Below are 21201 nucleotides of genomic sequence, written 5' to 3'. Positions count from 1 at the left end.
GAGAGGATGCATTTTTGTAAATCAGGAAAAAACGCTGAAATCATGATTAGTAACCAGGAACATGAGTTCCCAGGTCACATAGAGGCCAAGACCAAATGTGATCCTTGTATAAATAAAAATGAGAGTTCCGAGTAAAATGCTGCATTGATATGACTCCAATGACAATTCCGTATCCTATTCCAGAGTTTACAGTTTTAAAAGGATATTGATGAATGGCAAAGGTTGAGAAAAACCTTGCAAGGATGAATCATAGTCTGGAAAGCCTGCCTTGCAGTAAGAGACTGATAAAACAGAGTCTAATTATTTCAACAACAAGAAGGTTAGAGAGTTGACTAATCATGATCTGTAAAGTATGTAAGTTGAAAAAAAAAGTTAATATTAAAAGGCTCTTTAATTTTATAGACAAAGCCAAAGTGAAGCAATTACGTACTGGTAAAATTTACACAGATGTTGTAGAATTTGCACAATATGAAATACTACCTTTTTTTTTTTTAAGGAAAAGCTCACATACTTTAGTTCAATAGTAACTAGATGGCTTTACGTAAAGAAACAAAAAACAAAAAGCCACACCCAACAACAACAACAAAACACTGATGAAGCTCTTAGCCTCAATGATATGAAAAATCTCTGTAGATAATTATAATGGTCTTTTCTAGCTTTGATGTTACACGAGGAAGTCCAAAGCCCAGCAACTGCTTCCACTTTTCCAGGAATGAAACATTGGCTCTGTTAAAGTCAATGTCTATATCCCCCTCATGAAGTTTAAGGTTGCGTCTCAGAAGTTGTACAACTACAAATTCCTATATTTTGCTCTCTAAAAAAGAACTAAATAGGTTAACTGATCTCCCTTTATTATTATTTATGTCCACATTATTTTGGGTTTGGACCTTTCTCAAAACAGGAAAATAGCACTAAAAATTTTAGTAAAAAATGCTAAGGAGAACACAATTAGAATGCAACTAAACAGTCAGGCACATGTCATGGCAAACATTGTATCTTTGGTGCTCCAGTGAGTATTTTTTCTCATAGTATACTATTCTGAAATAATCATATTAGCCACACGGGTAGGACTCTGCAGTATATTTCTGATTTCTCGGACATTTAGCATAAGCAGCAGTACAGTGAGCATTTAATTTCACTACAAATGAAATATTTTTAATTGGAAAATACATAGGTGATTTTTCTGGGTAGTATTTTTTTTAATCATGCAATTTTCTGTGAAAATAGTTACAGATCAACTTCTTTTAGTAAACCATAAGAAGATAAGCCATATAAGAAACAGGTTTCTTTCCTGAAATTTAGTAAACAGCATTTTGGGGCTACTCAACTAGGAAACACAAAATTTATCCCAAATCTTAATTTTCTGTGTATTCATTTCAAACTTATTTGTTGATTTTTCCTGTTTACTTGGTGGACCTGATGCAGTCATTGTATTCCCTTTTAAATCCTTTCTTCTCTGCAGTTTGGCGTGAATTTCTTCTGCAGTTCTCATTTACTTGAAGTCTTACAAAGGACTGTGCCTGCTATGTATTATCACCCCTGTACCCAGCAAGTGAGCTCGTTCAGTGACCTGAGCAGAAGTTTCATTGTGGATTTCAGTCCAGCTGACCTGAGTCTTTTGCACCATGAAGCTAGTGAAAGATTCCATTCCAACCGTATAAAGTGTATTAGGACCGTACTGGTTCACCCCTGCGTAAAAGGGAATGGAGGTCTGTTGGCATTATGAATATTTGAATAAGAAGACTGAGCAGACAACAGGGAGGGGTAAAGAGTCAATTGCTGTTGATGCAGTTGTAGAAAGCCCCTCTTCTTCTGCTTCAAGTTTGCATTTTTAACATGAATTGTTTGGGAAGAACAGCTGACCAAACAAACAAAATTTGTGAGGCACTTTCTCTTTTCTTTTCTTTGTTAAACAGTTATGCTGTCTTGCTACTAATTTGAGCATCAGTATGCTACACGCTATATCTCACCGAGAAATGAACTCATGGAAATTTTACTGTGGTTGGACAGGGGACACCAAATCATGCCTCGATTTGACTGACACAAAAAAAGGTTGTATGGGATGGAACCCAGCAGAGTTTGGCCTGTCTTCAGTCAGACTGTCATGTACTGTGATTTCTTCAGAATTCACTGTTTACAAGTAGAGTCAAGTTGGGTTAATACTAGAATACAATGCCTCCTTGTAAGAAGCGATGGTGTTACTTGGCAAATGGCATTCTTCTCTCTGAATGATTGCTCCTGGACTCCTGCTCACCATTATAAATATGCAGTGGATTGCCGCAGATACCCTCACAAATAAGCCACAGCTTCCAATTGTACATTTAGCTTTTTGAAAGTTATGAGAGGAAAAAAGTGCATTTCACTGTTCAGAGCAAATGCCTTTTAATTAAATCCTTTGATCATATACTTGTGTAGAGTTTATGGAAAATTTAGCATTATTTATTGCTGTGTTTGAGAATAGAATCATAGAATCATAGAATGCTTTCAGTTGGAGGGACCTTTAGAGGCCATCTAGCCCAATCTGTCTTCAGCTAGAGCAGGTTGCTCAGAGCCCCGTCCAACCTGGTCTTGAATGTTTCCAGGGATGGGAACTCCACTACCCCTCTGGGCAATCTGTTCCAGTGTTTCACCACCCTCATCGTAAAAAATATCTTCCTTATATTTAGTCTAAATCTGCCCTCTCTTAGTTTAGAGCCATTGCTCCTTGTCCCACCACAACAAGCTCTGCTAAAAATATTTTCCCCATCTTTCCTATAGGCCCCCTTTAAGTACTGGAAGGCTGCTATAAGGTCTCCCTGCAGCCTTCTCTTCTCCAGGCTGAACAGCCCCAACTCTCTCAGCCTTGAATATTTGTGTCACTGTTGCAAACACTAGTTGCAAATGTTAGAGATGAACCTTTGGTAACCTGTAATAATTTGCCTTCTGATATTACAACACAGGTTGGAGATCATTATTCAGATTAACTAGCGCATACCCTCCAAATTTATCTTGTAAAATGCATGACATACTCATCAAAATAAAGACTGTCCTGCAAAATTTGGGACAGATGGCAGTGCAAGATGACATCTTTTCTAAATGTGTCAAAATGTTCACTCAGTCAAGCAATATGATTGGTTGCACATTCTTGGTGCGTTATTAAAATAACAAAAGCAGCAAAAATCACTTGCATGAACATCTGCTGGTAGAGTCACTTAAAATAAGTAAGGCAAAACATGTAATTAAGTAATATAAAAATAATTATTTTACTGACAAACAAGTTAACAGTTTAATGCAGCTATTGCATTGCTTAATTTTTTTTTAAGTCAGTGAATTACGCCTGTACCTAGATTTACAACATTCCAAACCAAAACATGCCTTCCTAAGTGATACTGAAGAACGTATCCTTCACATATAGAACAACATACCATATAAGAACAGACACACAACAGGCCTACTGTTGTCTGCTAGATGGTATCTTTAAATCAGACACTGTATATTCCTCTACCACTTGAAACAGGAGAGCATAGAAGTGACTGATAAGCCCGGTATCACAACCGGAATTCAGATTTGAGAAAATAAAGAACTACCTGCTCTCTGCTGAGGATCTGACAGGGTGGTAGAAACAAAGCACCTAGAAAAGCAGAGCTGTTGGTTTGTATTTTTCTTTTTCTCAGCATTTGGAAACGTCAAAGATTCAGCTTATGAATTCTAACCTAAGTCTTGTGGCAGCAAGACTCGTCAAGGTATGAATATGAATCTTGTTTCAAATTAGGGAGAGATCTTCAAGACCCCTTAATTTTATTCTCCGCTTTGTTCTCAGAGAACTTGGCCAAACCTCACCTGGTCTCAGTTCAGGTCCTCATGCTCTGGGTAGTGTTGAGCGCTGTTACTGAACTGCTCGGAGGAGCACGCCGTGGAGTGGAACAAGGCGCATCGGTTGGAGGCCGGAGCACGTGTTGGCCACACCGCTCTCGGCCTGAAATTCTGCGCAGGAGGAGGACCAGAGACCCTGCTCGGCAGCACCCGGCGACAACCACAGGGCCCCCCGTCAGCCCTCGCACCTGATCTTCACACCGGTGGTCGGCAAACTCAAACGTGGACGCTAAACAACCGGTCTACGTGTGGAAAAGCGAACAAACAAACAACGAGCGGCTGGATAAAACGGCCTGGCCCCGGGCATACGTGCGCTTCACTGTGTCCGTGCGGGGGGGAGCGGAGCGGGCGCAAAGCGCGCGGGGGTCCAGCCGCACCGCCACCGCGCCGCTGGCTCCGGGACAGCGACGGCGCGAGCGCTGGGAGACCCCCCGGCGCGCGCGGGCACAGGCACACCCCTCCCTGCGCGCCCACCTGTCCGGCCCCGCCGGCCCCCGGCCGGGCCCCCGGCCGCTCCGCGCCGCGCCGGGGGGTGGGTATGGGGCTGGGGACGGAGCTGGGGACGGGGCTGGGGACGGGGCTGAGGATGCGATGGGGATGGGGACGGGGATGGGGATGCGATGGGGCTGGGGATTCGATGGGGATGGGGATGGGGACGGGGATGGGGCTAGAGACGGGGCTGGGGATGCGATGGGGATGGGGATGGGGCTGCGGTTTCGGCGGTGACGGGGCTGGGGATGCGATGGGGATGCGATGGGGATGGGGATGGGGCTGCGGTTTCGGCGGTGACGGGGCTGGCGGCGGAGCGCCATTGGCTGCCGGCTTCGTAAATTCCATTCAGTTTGGTCCAATGGCAGGCGCAGAGCGCCTGGTACAGGCTGGACCTCTCCCCCCCCCCCATCCCCCGGTCCCCCCCCCCCCCCCCCCCCCTTCCCTCCCAGCTCGCCTCGCTGTGCGGACCGGTCGCTCCCGGGCTCGGTCTTCCCGCATAGGCACCCGCGGCTCCCGCTCGCAGACCCAACTCTCCCTCTCGCACCGACTGCGATGAATGTTCTGGGTGAATGTAGGTCGCTGACATCCGAGAACACGAGTTTCCTTCAAATCCAGTGTTGCTGTCTTTCTTGTCGTTATTTTTAATTTCCCCCTCCCCACGCCACCCTCCGTGGTCGTTGCATTCCTTCGGAGGAGCGAATCGCGTTGGATTCCAAAAAGGAGAGCAGGAACCGTGTGCGAACAATCCCGGCTGCATGATAGCCCGAGAGGATTTGCTGAAAGAATCTGGCTGTGTAAAGAACACCCCTATGCTTCTGCAGCTATTCCAGTGTTAAGGTAGGAGTACTAGATTTACCGTCTGAACGTTCATTTTCTTTTTCCTTTTTTTTTTCTGTTCCTTCCTCCCCCCCTCCCTTTTTTTTTCCAGAGACGGTGGGGGAGAGGGAGAGGTGTTGCAGTCGGCAGTCTGGCAAAGGGCGAGCAGTTTGCTGCAGTCGTCTGTGCTTTTACTTTTCCCATCATCATAAAGCGATACTTTCTGCCATCTCCACCATCATACGTGATCTCGTTGTCACATATGTATATTTGCGCAAATTTTTTTTCTTTTTTATCCTCTTCGGTCTTGTCCCCTGTACCCCCCTTGCACCATAATTTGTTTGGAGGCATTTTGCTGCAATCAGCTATTTGGAAAGGCTCTGGGGTTCTGTGTGAGATGTTTACAAAGTAGCTCTGCCTTACTGCCAAATAAACAGAAGAGTGTGGAAGACAGGAGGGAAAAATATCTGCAGTACAGGGAGAGAGAGCAAGAACGAAGCCACAGTTCCCGGCAAACGAGGAGAGGGGCAGGAGCGGTACCTCATGCTCTCTGTGCGCCTGTGGTTTTCAGGGAAACACAAACCCAACATGTAGGGTTTTGGTTAACCGCTTCCCTCGCCAACGCCACAGCCACAAAAAAGCAAGAGGGGACGGAGGGGGGGGGGGGGGGGAGTGGGGGGGTGGGGAGAACAAGGGAGGCGGCTGCTCGGAGGAAATCTTGGCTCCTCTTGGATTAAGCGGCTCACCCGCTTCGGCTTTAGCTGTTCCGCGGTGGGTTTTCCTGCTTCCTTTTTTTTTCCTCTTTCCACCTCTTTTCTTCTTTTTTTTTTTTTTTTTTTCCTTTCTTTCTCTCTCTCTCTCTTTCCTTTCTGGGCTCGGGTAAAATGCCCGCTTTTGTGATGGGCATGGGTTTCCGCACGTGATGGAGCGGGAACTGGGCACAGCCAGCGCGCGCGAAGCGGTGCGGGGGGGGAGGGGGGGAGGCAAGTAAAGAAAAAAAAAAAAAAGACGCGCCCCCCCCCCCCCCCGCGCAGCTCCACAGTAAATCGGCTTCTTTGCAAAGCCGGGGCGGGGGCGGCGAGGCGGGGGCGGGGGGGGGCGGTGTGAGTGAGGCCCCTCCGCGGCTTCGCCCCTTCCTCCCGCCGCCAGCCCCCCGGGGAGTGGGGGCGGCCCCGCCGCAGCGGCCCTGATGGGCGCCCGTCGGGGGGGGGGGGAAAGCGGGGGCGCCGGCAGCCGCCGTTCAGCGCGCCCACCCCCGCACACGCTTCCGCGGGCGCGCTCCCGACCAGCCGCTGCGGAGGGGTGCGCGGGGAGCGGGAGCGGGTCGGGGGGGAGGGGGGGTTGTCCCGCCGTCGTGCCTCGAGCGGGGCTAAGAATAGATGGCGGCGCGGCCGGGGGCCTCGGCCGGTTCGGGCGCCCGGCGCGGGGGGAGCGAAGTTTGCGGGGGAGGCGGGGGCGGCAGTGGCGGGGCGCTGCCGCCAGGTGGCGGTGCGGGCCCTTCCAGCCGCGCCGCAGCGCCGCGCGCCCGCGCGTGTCCCGGCGGCGGGTGGCGCGTCCGCCCGCGCAGCGCTGGGGGAGCCCGGCGGGCCGGCGCCGGGGCCCGGAGGAGGAGGTTGCGGGTCGGGCTCTGCATTCTCCGTCCGGATCGGGGTGGGGGTGAGGGCGGGGAGGTGGGAAGAGGTGCGGGGCTGGAGGCGGGGGCGGGCGGGGACGCGGAGGAGCCGCTCCGTGCTCGGCTGGGCGGGCCGGGGCCGTGGCAGCCGCGGCGGTGCGGGGATGGGCGACGGCAGTCTGCGGTGTGCGATGCGAGGTGCCCGCGTCCCGGCCCCGGCAGCCGCGGGGGCTCTGCGGAGGCGCTGCCCGTCGCCGGGCGGGCAGAAACGCGCCTGCAAGTTTCGGCGCTTTGCCTTTAGAAACAAACCGCCAACAAAAAAGAAAAGCGACAAAGGAAGAAAAAAAAAAAAAAAAGAGCTCTGTAGCCGCGTTTGATCGCTGCTTAAAGCAAACACCTGTAAAATTCTGGAACGATTTTTAGTCTTAGGTGATTAGTGATGTTAAGCGCATATATATGCGTGTGTTTAGAAAGCACGCCCTAGCTGGATGAATTTACAAGCAGTTACACCAAAATGGAAATGTCTGATATTTTTGTCCTCATAAAACATAACTGCTAATTCAGATACCTCGTAAGTGGAAGGGCAACAGTCCGCATCCCATGGGACACCAATTAAGTTTGTTAATTATTAGATGTATAAATCCTATGTTAGCACTGAAGAAATGAACTCTTTTTCTGTCACCTGAAGAAAAGAAGTTAATATTTCCACTAATTTTAATGCCTAGAAAAGAATACAACTTTGCTGTGTAAAGACGAGCTGATTTCATGTGTCAAATGAACCCCGCATTTTATCTTCATTTTACTTGCAAAATGCGCATTTGATTTTCTGTCTATTAGTATCACCTATGTAGGCTTCTATATAGGTAGCACCTGTGTAGATGTGCATTCAGGCAAGGCATTTCAAATGTGTTTTGCTCACACTACTGATTAGAGGGTTGCATGCTTTGTCATATGAATCATATTCCAATGAATCATTAAAGACTGAGAACACGAAAACACACTGTGCGGTTTCTGGTAACTGAAAACAGCAAGATCTACGATGGCACATAATTTTCTAAGAATCATGTCAAATGGAATTTAATTTGGACCTAATCATTTTTATCTTCTTGATATTATTACCTCTTTGTATGTAAATACAGCTGTTGCTGCTCTCTGTTCGTATGCCTGTGTATCACACAGATGCAATTACTGTTGGTATGCTGTGTGCAAGTACAACCTATTCAGTTGTACCAGGTACTAAAACTGAAATTCAGTTTGGCATCCAGAGTGCTTTGGACCTCAAGAGGATTCAAATTCAAAGCTAATTTAAATCCCTTTTTTAATAATTTTTTGTTTTTCATTGCATTTAATGGCCTTTAGACTTGGTCTTTACTGGAAAACATTTGTGTAGACAAGAAAATACATATTCTTCCTGCTGCATTTCTGGAGGGAGTGATTACTTGCCTAGTGTTGTTGCATACAGATGCAGTGTTGTATCACAAACTTGTATAGTGTAAATTCAAAAATTCCCTGTGTTTTTTCTTGATCAGCAAAGTGTAGCGGTCAGTGATGAGGTGTCATTTCTTTTAAAGGCATTGCAATGCAAGCAAACAAAAGCAAGCCTCATAGCGTGAATAAAACAGGCCAACTGGATTAAATTAGGACAAGTGACAAAACCGGTAGGTTTACTGGAGAAGCTGTGCTATCCTATATATTTTGCATTGTTATAAAGACTTTATGTTTTTAGCTGATCCCATGTTCTTGGGCAGATCATTCACCTGACAACTTTTACGCTTGATGAAAATGTCAATCTTAAAAGCCATCCTTCAGCTGAAGACCTGTCATGTAAAGATAAAAGCAAGAGGCAGAAAGAAAAGCTGTTTAACTGAAGCTATGTATTAAAGATATCGTATAGAAACAAGGGTTTGTTTGGCTTTTATTTTTAACAAAAGAGTGATTCAAAGAACATTTACTGACTGCTGCATAGAGGTTTGCACATTTGTTTTTGACAGGTTCTCAATACAGCCTCCTCTTGGCCTTTCAAACACGCATGCTGCTATTTGATGGCTGAATCACATAGTGTGAAGAACAGCTCCACCTGGGTAGGACAGGAATAAGCATCATGCTATAACCAGCATATAATTTAGTCATTCTGCCACTTGAAGACTTGTCATCAAGATTTGAGATCTCTTCTGCATGAGTAAGATTGGTTAGTTATGTGCACTGAATTATGAGGCTGTGAGTCTTTAAAAAAAATTTAAAAATCGAAAAAAACCCAAAACACAAACATGAGGTGCACAAATCAATATAAGGCTCTCATGTCCAACTGCAGCTATCCTCTGTCACAGTTCAGCTCAGGTGCTCTCAAGCAATGTTTGTAAAGCATTTATGCTGTGAGCCATTTCGATCCTCACACCTGACATGGTTATGTACTCAGCTGTGCCACCTTTTACTAGTTCTGTACTTCTCATTGTATTTGTTTTAGTACTTCCCAGATTGGATTTGAAAGAAAAAAAAAAAAGGCACCAATACCCCCCTCCCAACACCAAAGGAAAAAAACCCCACCTTGCTGTCTAGCGGAGGAAAAACAAGTTTTACTGACAATACTCCTGGAAAATTATTTGCAGTGAGATAGGGTACAATGCTAATCAAGTTTTCACAACTTGAAGATGGATATAAGGGTAGAGAAGAGAAAATTGAAAAATACAATTTATAGACAGTTTGCAGTGGTTGAATTTAAAGGTAGGAAATTATTCTGGAGATGCTACAGGCAAACTCACCGCACTTTCACCCATGTAAACTAATGGGGATGAATTTTGACATTAAAATAAGCTGTATATGAAACAGGGTTACTTCATGGCTTGCACACATTGCTCACATGAGAATCTGAATAGAAGCAGCCATTGTAGAAGACTGGCTTTTCCTGTGAGATCTGCAGTGGGGCTTTAGCAGTGGCATGGCTAATTCAAAACTGAATGCATGACCACATGCTGGAATGATCCCTAGCTAGGAATGCTCAGATTTGTACTGTAATAATCTAAAAATAACTTGTAGTCACTGATGTCACAATGTATGATTCTTTTTTTTTGGCTGTCTTCTGTGCTGAACCCACACACCACTCAAGTGTCATAGGACGTACTTCGGTAAGTGTACGCTACTGACTAGCTTCAGTAGAGGGTTAGGATTTTCCATGCATGTCTTTCTTCTGTTATTTGTATGCTCACTGAAATTTGCAACTTGATGTGGAGGCTGAGCCTTTCAAGAGAGGTGAGCTTTGAAAATGAATGGCACTCATATTAGAAAAAAATATTTGAGGCAGTATCACAGCGACTGATTCAGCTCACTCTGAAAACTAGAGGAGTACACAGCTGTCATAATTCAATGTTATTCAAATAACTTCCTTTAAAAGAATTATTTTTCATTGCTTACAGAGGGATTATTTTTAATTATTGCACAGACTGAGACAGAATCTTACCGAAGAATGATTCTTTTATTAGATAGCATGTAATAATTTAATAACAATGTAATTATATAAGACATTTATAGAATAAAATGTTTGGTTTTCTTCCTAGATTATCCAGCAGTCAATTATAGCTAATTCTGCAGTGGCTGTTATGATTTCATATATAGAATGAGTTGGCTCATTTTTATTTACTTGTATATGAATTTATTTTTAGATGTATAAAAAAATAATTTTGACATTTAGTTATACACATCATTGAGATGAAGCCAGTTCAGTATTTCATGGTAATAGATGACAGATGAAGCAGTAGTGGCATGATTTGATTGTAGCAAGATTCCATCTAACACTATCTTTCAGATTTGCATCTATTGAATGCAGTAGACAAAAATACATAGCCTGCTGCTTCTCACTGCAGATCAGTCCAGAGGTAAGACCCTTCCTTTGTTCTCCAAGTGGAGGTGGTCACTGTCATTTGGGAGAGGTCTGGTACAGCCAGAAATGGAAGAGGACAATCACAAATAGGATTTCCATCTCAAAGTGTTGTTTGAAGTTGTCTAATGGCTTGACCATTTTGAAAATGCCTATTGCTGTAGTGTCTGGGTCGGTAATAGGCCCAGCACAGACCTGGAAGGAACAAACTTGCCAACTGTTGGGAGTGTGCTCTGAAGTGTTCCTGGCAAGTTAATGGTTTTTCCAAGTAAGACTGACCAGCCATGTTGATCAGTGCCATCATGTGGTGATCTTGTGATATTGTTTCCAGACGTCTCTGGGTTGGCGATCAAGCTGCTTTATGTTTTAGTGAGTTTGAACCCTTAGTGAAGAAATAGTAAATTTAATGGCAACAAGTCTTCTTTCAAAAAAACTGTTTAGAAATACTGTGGAGGTGACTCAAATAAAGTAGTTGTATTTTTGCAACAGGATTTCTGCTATGCTTTTGAACTCTGGTGGAAAGTAAGTGGACGAACTTCAAAAACTCTTCTGTTTGATGTTTTTTTATTCTAAAACATCCTGTGCAGTAGTCGGCTCCAAATACCTATTTGTTCTATTCCAATAAACAAATACTACATTATATGTCATACTTTTGACTTCTGATATATAAAAGCCCTACTTCCTATCCATCCAAATGTAATAAAGCAAGGACAAAGCTGCTAGCCTCATTTTGAAATAAAGAATTTGGAAAGGAACCAGACTTGTGTCTATTTCTATATCTTCATTTCATGCTGACTTTTGCAGTCCTGATTTTAGACTTATTTATTAAGATTTCCATACATCTTAAGCCTGCAAAGTAGATGTGCTAGCCAGTTATTCAACTGTTAAATAAAGTTATTTGCAGACACTAAGCAGAGCTCTGCTATTAAAAAGAGCCAGGAATCACTCAAAATTTATCAATATTACAATTATATATCTGAAAATTGTTTTCTGAAAATAGATAAAAATTTTCTCCTTTCTTTCTACTACTTTACTTACTTTACTGCACCAATTTATATCGCTTACACATGAAATATTTCTTTTGAGCACTTGGGCGTATACAAAACATGTTGCAAATCACCTGAGAATTATACAGGGAATATACTTATGCTTTGAGATATGATTCTACCTTTTTCTGTTGTGCTGTGAAAGATTCCCAGACCTTTCTTTTCAAATAAGCAAAATTAGTATATTATTCATATGCGATCATACAAGATATAAGCCAGATGCTGTCTAACGTACATTGAATTTTTACTTGTTTTCCTATTGGATGTAGCGTAGACCATTAATATTAACAGACTTGTGTAATAGAACTGAGATTATCAGACTGTTGACAGATCAGTGTCATGGGACCAGGTCCTGTTGGATTCAGTGTAAAGATTCCTGTTAATTTCAAAAGGCTTTAGGTCAGGTCCTATGAGTAAGAAGTATTTGGATAGAATTATACAGAGTATTTGTGTAGAACTGGCAATGTCATAGAGCTTAAACGTTTTCTGCCAACTTCATGTGAAGTTCTGATAAAGAAATTGCCTTCAAGCCTTTGAAAAGAAAGAAAGCACTAGACTCTGAAAAATAATACATCTCCATCCCTTCCTTGAAGAGCTTGTTATAGGTGTGGATGATTATGCACATTGAAACAGTATCCTAGATGATGTAGGGGCGTGTACTCTCTCATATTCTGTTGGTGACTGTGTTGATAAAGACAAATGGTTGTACAGACTTGTTACTGTCTGTTACAGTTTCTTCCTGAGGTTTCTTGGATTTGCTTTTCAGCAGAAACTGGGTGCGTGTTAGTAACCAAACTGATGAAGTACACACATCCAGCTTGTACACCTTTCCATGCAGTCGTCTTGTTAGCTGTGGTTGTGCCGAAGAGACAGTTTTCGCCTTGTCTCCAAACCAGCTTTGAAATATTTTTATGTTATCTGCTTGGACATTCAGTTGTACTGGTTTTAGATCATAGATTTCAGTATTATTTTATAGGCTGTTGTGATAAAAAAGGGCAAAAGTTGTCTCCTGGATTCCAGATGAATTGTGGAAGAAGAGGTGAAGCCCATGTGAATCTTTGGTATGTCTGCCATTACCAAAACTCTCTGGAGTTTGTAAAGTAGTAGGAATGTATCTGGATTTCATGGGATGTCTCAGGCAAATAAAGCAAAAAAAAATTCCAGCAACAACCAGAGGAAGCAGCTAGTGAGTTATTGCTGTATGAAATGTTCCCTTCATCCAAACTTTTGAGCAGGTGGTTCAATGGAGTACTTCAAGACAACACTCATCAGTCAAAATGTTGCTTCTCAGTCAGGTACATAATCACTGATTTGTTGGTTGAAGTCTCCCAAGCCAAAGATACCTCGATCACTGATGTAATTATTGTCATGTCTGCCTACTGCATTTTACATTATCTACATTAAAGCAAAGATAAACTCTCAGTACACAATGGTGTGAGGGGAAGTAGAACCTTCTGCAAATTATGCACAGCTGGACAGATGAGCTGTGGTGCCAGCGGCTGTGAATTTGTATTAACACAGCCAGCAGTAGGTCTGCTGCCCAAATTAGAAATGTTTCATGTGTGTAGTTTCCAATGTGCAGGTGGCAAATTGGGGGACAGATGATGCAGATCCACTGGTTTTGACAGATTAAATAATAGCAATTGGCATAACTGGAAATTAATCTTGGAGCTGGGGCAGATCTCTTTAGGAAAGAGCTAGGATATTAATTTCATGCATATTGTGATAATACTTTAGTTCAGGTGCATAAGTTATAGTGCAGGATAGGTGGACTTACTGTTTCAATCTGAACTGGTTAGCAGTTATTAAGAAAATACATGACTTTTTGTTTAATCTTGCATTTGTTATGTCTTTTTCTCAAGATCTTGTAGCTGAACTGTGCTTGAATGACAACTTTTGAAGAGAAATGCTTAGTGTTTATATTGATTTGATGTCATCTTTACGTATAGATAATGTTCAGATGCAGTGCTTTAGGAATTTGATAATGCAAGCCAGCTGGCACTTACATGTAAAGAACAGAGTAAGTTAGAAGGGTCAGTAAGATCTTTATACTGCTGGACTCTGAAAGGCATGCTGCATTGATTTGTCTGCCATGATGTGGTACAGAGGTGAAGTGTTAGAATCATAGAATCATAGGTTGGAAAAGACCTCTAAGATCATCAAGTCCAACCATTCGCCCAACAACACCATGCCTACTAAACCATGTCCCGAAGTGCCATATCTACATGTTTTTTAAACACCTCCAGGTATGGTGACTCAGCCACCTCCCTGGGCAGCCTGTTCCAATGTCCGACCACTAATGCAGTGGGTTAGTGGTGCAGTTGGTATGTACCATTATCTTACAGTGAGTTGTTATGGTCATGGAGTGACAAGCAAAAGTAGTTCCCTACTAGAAGAGCTGGCCCATCTTTGTTTTCGCTATAGTGTAGCAAATAAATATTTCTTCTTGGAAATGTTAGTCTGTATTTTCCTTTCGCTGTTTGTTTCAGAAATAAGGTGTTCTAGAGAACTGCCAAAATCTATCTTGTGTTAAGACTTTTGGCTTCAGAAAACTGAAATTAGAACATGTAGTAAGGATCTTTCATATTTCTGCCTTTCCTGCAAGTTTTGTTTGTCTGTTTTTTTGTTTTCCTGTAACTTTGTTATTTGTCTTAGCATCGCAGATCATGTGAAGTGCTTTCTTCCATTCCTGACTTATTAAAGATGCAACAAACACTGGTCAATATGATGGCGATGGCTTCAACAGCTAAAGCAAAAACCCCATTATCTCTCAGGTGATTTGCATTAGCATTTCTGTTATGCTGAATTTGCCTTTTTGTGCAGGATTTCTTGTTCTGGCAACAGAAATTATATTGGCAATATATAAGTTATATTAGCAATGCTGTAGAAATGGCAGGTAGTGTATTGAATTCTCTTAGCTATTAGCTAGATAAGAATGGAAAGCTAAATAAATCTTGTATTTGGTGTATGAGGAAATGATCACTGGACCATAACACTTCACAGAAACATCCTTATGTGGTAGATTTTAGTTTCTGTTTTCCCCTGGAGGGTGGTCATTTGCTTAGGCTTGATACTTCACTGCTTTCTGAAACCAGTTAAAGCTGGTTTATTCAAGAGGAACCAAAACTCTTGGAGTTGGAGAAGGTACTGTCTGGAACCAAAGGCATCAAGAAGGATGATGGAGAGATGGTTCCATTTTGGAAGAAAATTCATGGGTTTCTTAACAGCAATGATGGCATTTGTAACACCACTTCTACCACTTAAGACTGAAAGCTGAGCACTGAGCATAAATATGCTGAAAATGGGGAGACTGCATATTCCACTTCTTACCTTTTCCTCTGTGAAAGATGAGGGTGCTTCTTAAATGACTCTTCTCCTTCTCTTACTCATCATCCCTAACTTGGTGTGGTGTTTTCCTTCTCTTACTTCTCATCGTCTCAAGATGCCCATGCTAGTCAGAAACTGTAAACAGGCAATGAGTTGCAGACAGATTACCAGTTTCAAAGGAAGATTAACATGATTAGCTTTCATAGAAAATTAATATTAATGGAGAAGAGTGAGTGGGATGAGGTAAGAAGTCAGTTGCAGTTGGGACAGGGTGCTCACGAAAAAAACAATAGGAGAGTGTAAGAAAACGATAGGAATGCAGGGATGACATAGGGACAGTAGACATACTAGAGCATGGAGAGTAGTCTAGTAAGAGGAAGGACAGTTCAAATACTGGATTCTGGAGACCTTATAATAGTGGGACATGAGTCAAGGCAGAGTTACTAGAGGAGGTGATGCTTTTGGACATGAAAGTTTGGTTTATTCTGAGGGGGTGCAATGTATTAGAAGTTCACTATATGGATCAGGGTCAAAATAGGATTCTTAGTACAATCATCACTCTGTAGGGATCTGGATTGCAGTCTTTGAAATTGAGTCTGTTTTCCTCTGAAAAAAATGTTTTAAAATGTTTTTTGTCCAAATAAAGCATTTATTAAAATATCACCATTGCTTTTTAAGGAAGCCATATCCAGTGGTATCATCACTGAATATATTTCTATTTAGGATTGATTGTTTGCTTTTTTTTTCACTCCAGTTTTTCCCAAGAATTATAATAAGTCATCTTTTCTGTTTCATTTCAAATACGTGGAGTTTTTTATTGTTGATTTTCTTTTATCTTTCTTGGTTTGTTCATTTGTGGTGTGTTTTTTTTTTCCCCCTAGTATGGCAATTTTCACTGTTAACCTGCAGTTCCTGAGAGAAATGAGTCTTGCAGAGAATTGCTTGCAGAATGTCGAGAAGTTTTTCTGGGATTGTATAAGGGCAGGTTTAACAAACTATGTGGGTTTTCGTAGTTCTGTTACTGGTACATGGGGGAGGGAGGGAAGAAAATTAGACTAAAATGTATTTTCATTCTACACATCTACATCACTCAAAGATGTTAATGTAATAGTTGATGAAGAGTCTGTGTAGGGGCTGCTGTACTACTACTGCACATCTAAGTTATAGTCCATAGTTATAAATCTTTACTTTGATATCACTTTTAAAAACAAAATAGAATTGAAGTACCCCTGCCTAGCCCCAGATGTGGTCTTTTAATATAGTAGATCTTTGACGAGCTGTAAAGCAGCCAGAAGAAATCAGTTTTTCCTCAGAGTATCCAGAGTACTAGCCTTCCTTTCGTGTCCTTAATAAACAAGCTTCCCCATAGACACAGAGACATAATGCATGTGTCATCACTTTTAAGAGCCATTTTTCTTCACTTGCTGTGAGCTGTGTATTTAAAAGATTAGCAGCATGACTAAGATCTCATTAACACTGTTTTTACATTGTTTTATACTATTGTCTTCAGTGGCACTGTGCCCAATATTTGAGTGTCTAGAAGTATTAATTTAGTGCTTAAAAAAAGATAGTGAGGTTCCAGGATTTTTCTTCTTTTGCAGCTAACATCTCATCATTTAATGTATTAATTCGGCAGGGGTCTCTTTTCAGCTAAGAAGAACTTGTTCTCTGTGGAATAAATTGTTTATCAGCCAGCCATATATGTTTGCCCTAGTGAATGTGAGTGAAATGGTCCATCAAAATGCGTGTAACTGCATTAACCTTCTTGACACTGTGACTCTGAAAAGTTAAGACAAGGATAGGGGTGAATGACAGGAGGTGGTGAAAATGAGATTCTTGAACATGACACACATTTTACTATGTGTAAATAGGCTTAGGACATAAGCAAATGATTTTTAGAGATAAAACTATCTTTTAAATCTATTTGTCCTCTTTAGACGGTTCTTGTTAAACAGGAGAGTTTTGTTTCATCATAGTTCAAAGTCAGGTGGAAATGTTTTAAATTCTGAATCCATGCTAACTTCCATTATGTGCTTAGATTTTGTGCAGGTAGGAGTTTCATGTATGGGAAGATGAAAAATGAAATGGAGGATAAAAAAAATCCACTACAACCTACTTTATTACCTTATACCAACTTCTTTTTCTGCTCTGACATGCACCAGGATTGATTATTTATAGTACATACCTTCTAAGAATAAAGAAGCACTGAATTTTATGTAAGGAGATATCTCAGCCCAGAAGTAGTTTTCTAGAGAAGATTGATAAAATGTTTGGCTGAAGAATTCAATTTTTTGTAGAACAATATTTTGTAGAACAATCATTTGCAAAAGCACAAACATTTTTCCACAAAAACCAGATAGAATAGGTTAGGAAAATATAAAGAAGCTAGACTTTGTCTAGACTGTTACATGCTTTCCAGATTCTTTCATGTATCTTTGAGAATAGGGTTTCTTCTGGGGGGAGAGAGGAGCAAAGAAATTATTTTTAGTTGTTTTTTGTTTGTTTAGTTTAGTTTTGATTTGGCATATGTTCTGTAGGAGGGGAAATGATTTTCAGGTATCTAGGCTGAGAAAGCCCCAAACCTGCAACACCATTCAATCCTGCTTCAGAAATGCACAAGATGGCCACTTTGGGAAGGAGAGGGGAAGGTAAGAATGTAAACCTTGCCCAAATGCAGAATCAGGATATAGCTCCAGCAGTCAGACTGAGAAATGCTTCTGGGTTCTCTAATCTGAATATAACTAAAGTCATGCCAGGAGTCACTCTGGCCTGTCCACCATGTTTAAAGGTAGTAAATTGACTTCAGCTCTTTTCTTTTTCTATGGCTGGCATTCTAGAGACATAGGAAAGAATTCTTGTTTTAGAATTTTGTAAATACTGTTACACAAAGGGTGCTGGGACAGTCTTACATACAGAGAGTTTTATTAATGTGGTCTAATGATCAATGTTCCTTCAGGCAGAAAATACAAGAAAAATAGAAACCAAATGGGAGAGAGGAAAGAACAGGACAGACTCTCCCCAGTGGCAGTCCAGTAAAAGCAGTGGCAATGGTGGGAAGTCCTGGTGAGCAGCTTTCTCTGGGTTTTTTCTCTGGTGCAGCAGGTGGAAACAATGAAGATGACGAGGTTGATGATTGGTTTTGCCATGCTTCTCTTCTCGCCCTGTATACTCAAGACCATGTGAAAATTCCCACTGGTAGTTTCAGTTCTTGATGCTATTAGTGCTGATAGGAGTACAGTCACTTTTAGGTTTAAGTGTTGCATGTTAGTTATCAAAAATTATTATTGGATAATATTTGCTAAGTATTTAAATTTCTATTATCTATTTTGCTGTGTACTGTATTTTGATTTTGTCTATTATAAACTAAAGTCTACAAACCAAAAGGTAAGGAAAGCTGATGCTGGAGGGTGGGCAAAAGAGTGGCCGTTTTCACTGTAGTGGTAGTTGTTTCCGTGAGTGCCTACCATAACAAAACTATTGGGATTTGCAGTTGCAAGACTGTGAGAATAACTACGTAAGACCTAGAGTTTGAGAACGTGAAGGGAAAAAGAGAAGTACTTATACAGTAGCATTGGAAAACAGTGCCTCAGTGGCTTAGGGGAAAGGCTACAGATCTGCAAATTGCAGTCCCTTGGCATTACAAAGGCTGAGGTGCTAGCAAAACATACCTTAACAGCATTCAGGAATAAAAAATTCCTATTAGATCACTTAAGCTTAAAATTGCAGATACGAAAATTAGGATCATGTAGCTGTAGCTTAGAACTTTCTCCTGAATAGTGCCTTTTCCTCAAAAAGGGAGAGCAGAGGCAACTCCAAGGGTGTTTTTGTTTCTTAGCTTGCTCTAGGCAAAGGTGTAGCATATCAGTACAATACCTTTATTTTTAAACTATTTAGTCATCTTTTAAGACAAAATAAAAGTTAATTTACCTTATATTTTGCTATATTCATGTAACTAGATCCAGTACTTGTTTTTATACTGTTTCAAAGCATGAGGTGACTGTATCCCCTGATAACTTCTAATATTTCATAATGTATCCTTTGAAAGATAGGGTGACCTCTCTTCCTAAGACTACAGCTTTTATCAAACAATAATTGCCATGGTACATTTAGATGCACTATGACTTTGTAAATCACCACAAGAATTGCCTGATATCCATATTACCCGATGCCTCAAGGTATTCCAAAATACAAAATCTAGCCACAGGCATTAAGAACACATACAGTGATTGCTGTCATATCTTGGTGCTGTTCCCAGAAATGCCACACTCAGAAGGCTGTACTTCGAGGAATGATGTTGCAGGATCAGATGGCTAAATTCATTAGAAGCTGAGATAATACAACAGGGAGTATGGAGTTATCCTTGATGATCATGGCTTTTGTAGTGGCAAACAGCAATACCTGTAGTATTTCTTGATCTGAATATCAACTGATTCAGTCTTCCAAACTAATCCCAACAGTGGCAGGTTTTCTTCATCACATCTTTAAGCCTAGCTGCAGTTTACTTTCCTGAAAAAGCTATGCGTGAATGCAAAGATTTATTAGTAGTCCACCTAACTACTTTAGATCATGAGATCAGTTGTCCAGTGGCTGGATGTCTCAGACTAATTATTCTTAGAGGTTGGGTGATGCAAACTAAAGAAGCTGAGAAATTGTGGTTGTGTAGATTCTGGACTGTTCTGGTACAAGAGAACCAACCCATGAAAACTGCAGCAAAAAACCCTTTTATTTTACCGTATTTCTCACTCACTCATTAGCAGTTTGTGAAAGATCCTTGCAAGGCTGCTGTTCTGTTTCTCACTGTGAACTTTGTATGTGTTCAGTAACGCTGTGCTTAAATATTTTTATCGAATAACTATTAAATATATTACACAAACTAGGAGAGCTAGAAAAGAATGCATTGTATTTTTAGGTCCACATATTTTAGCTGATTGATTCATTCTCACATGTGCTGAGCTGTATGACAAAAATTTCATGTTGACTTTTTTTCCTACACCTGATTCAGTGAAGATAACTTTGGCGTGATCCAACAGCCTCTGGATTTCAGTAATTTGCCCTGCTGGTGAATGAGCATCTCTCTCAAAGATGTCCCTGTCAGATCAGTGAGAGCTCTATCTGTCTGCGTGAGAGCTCTGTCTGTCTGCCAGTGCCCTTTACTTCCTGAATCAGGCTTTTATACCCCTAGTTTAGCTCAGATGCCACTGAAAACCAGTACCATAGTTCTGCATCTCTTGGAAATGCAGTGGTTTCTAGTTGTAACTAAGAAAAACTATGAACTTAACATTTGTTACTCTTCTTTCAATCCAGATACTATGAGCTACTGACCAGATTAACTGCCTAGTAGGATCATTAAAAGTATATGCAGATGACTGGTAAGATTTTAAGGTTTTTAAGGCAAAACCTTGCTTGAGTCCCCTGTGAGATGGTTCATCTTGCGTACTGGAGGTCTGCATTCAAACTGTGGACAATTTTGTGCAAGCTACTTATTCTAGGCTCTCATTGCAATTTCTGGGAAGAAATAAGAACTTTGGGATGCAATTTAGGTTTTTTAAGGTCTTCTTTAGAATGAGATTAAGCATTTATGGTTAATTTTGGTAAGTAATAAATTAATTTGATCAGGTAAAACTTGATCAATGAATGTCAGTGTGATCTTGGTTGGTTTATGTTATTGCACAGACTATATGCTGCTGGCTTTCCTGTTCTAAGGCCTTGTCTGAGACACCCCTGTTATTTGTGGAGCAAAGGTCCCTTACAATTGTGATTTATTGTTATTTCTGTTATATAAAGTTACAGGTCTCCTTTTAACTTAAAGGACTGCACTTTTCATGGCAATAAAGTTCTTGACATTTGACCATTTATGTAATTTTCAAACACATTCTCCTTACAAAGGTGTGGGATTGTTGGATGTTTGATATACTTGAATGGCACTTACAGTCTAGGCTCCAGACTTAATTTGAGGTTATTACTGCACGTGTCGGAGGCCTGAATTATCAGGTTATTGTCCTTTTTGAACTTTTGTCTGCTAGCAGGTTTTTCACAGTTTGTTGTGGGTTATTGGTGTCAAAAAACTTCATTCTTCCATCCAACATTGTCGTTCAGTGGTTTTAGTTGTAGGTGAAGAATAGAAGTTATTTAGTTATGATGGATGCAGATCATTAGGGAAGAAAGAGTATTTTATATGCTGGTTA

The 21201-nt window shown here is 41.5% G+C and overlaps 1 protein-coding gene across 5 annotated transcripts in view; it reads left to right on the top strand.

Annotated features, from left to right (window-relative positions):
* Nucleotides 1-4796: 4796 nt before the first annotated feature.
* NLGN4X (neuroligin 4 X-linked) overlaps nt 4797-21201 on the top strand; it is a 218192-nt gene continuing 201787 nt past the window's right edge. For 3 of the 5 annotated variants that reach the window (XM_075427967.1, XM_075427976.1, XM_075427939.1), the window contains exon 1: nt 4797-5181. The gene's annotated coding sequence lies outside the window, so the exon portion shown is untranslated. Of the gene's footprint in view, nt 5182-5880; nt 5932-9872; nt 9895-21201 lie in introns of those variants that run through there. The other 2 variants (XM_075427948.1, XM_075427957.1) reach the window with 2 other exon arrangements.

Source organism: Opisthocomus hoazin, chromosome 1 (assembly GCF_030867145.1).
Source record: "Opisthocomus hoazin isolate bOpiHoa1 chromosome 1, bOpiHoa1.hap1, whole genome shotgun sequence".
NCBI classification, from domain to species: Eukaryota; Metazoa; Chordata; class Aves; order Opisthocomiformes; family Opisthocomidae; genus Opisthocomus; species Opisthocomus hoazin.
The sequence above is the reverse complement of the archived record's forward strand: the minus strand, read 5'-3'. Positions and strand labels throughout refer to the sequence as shown.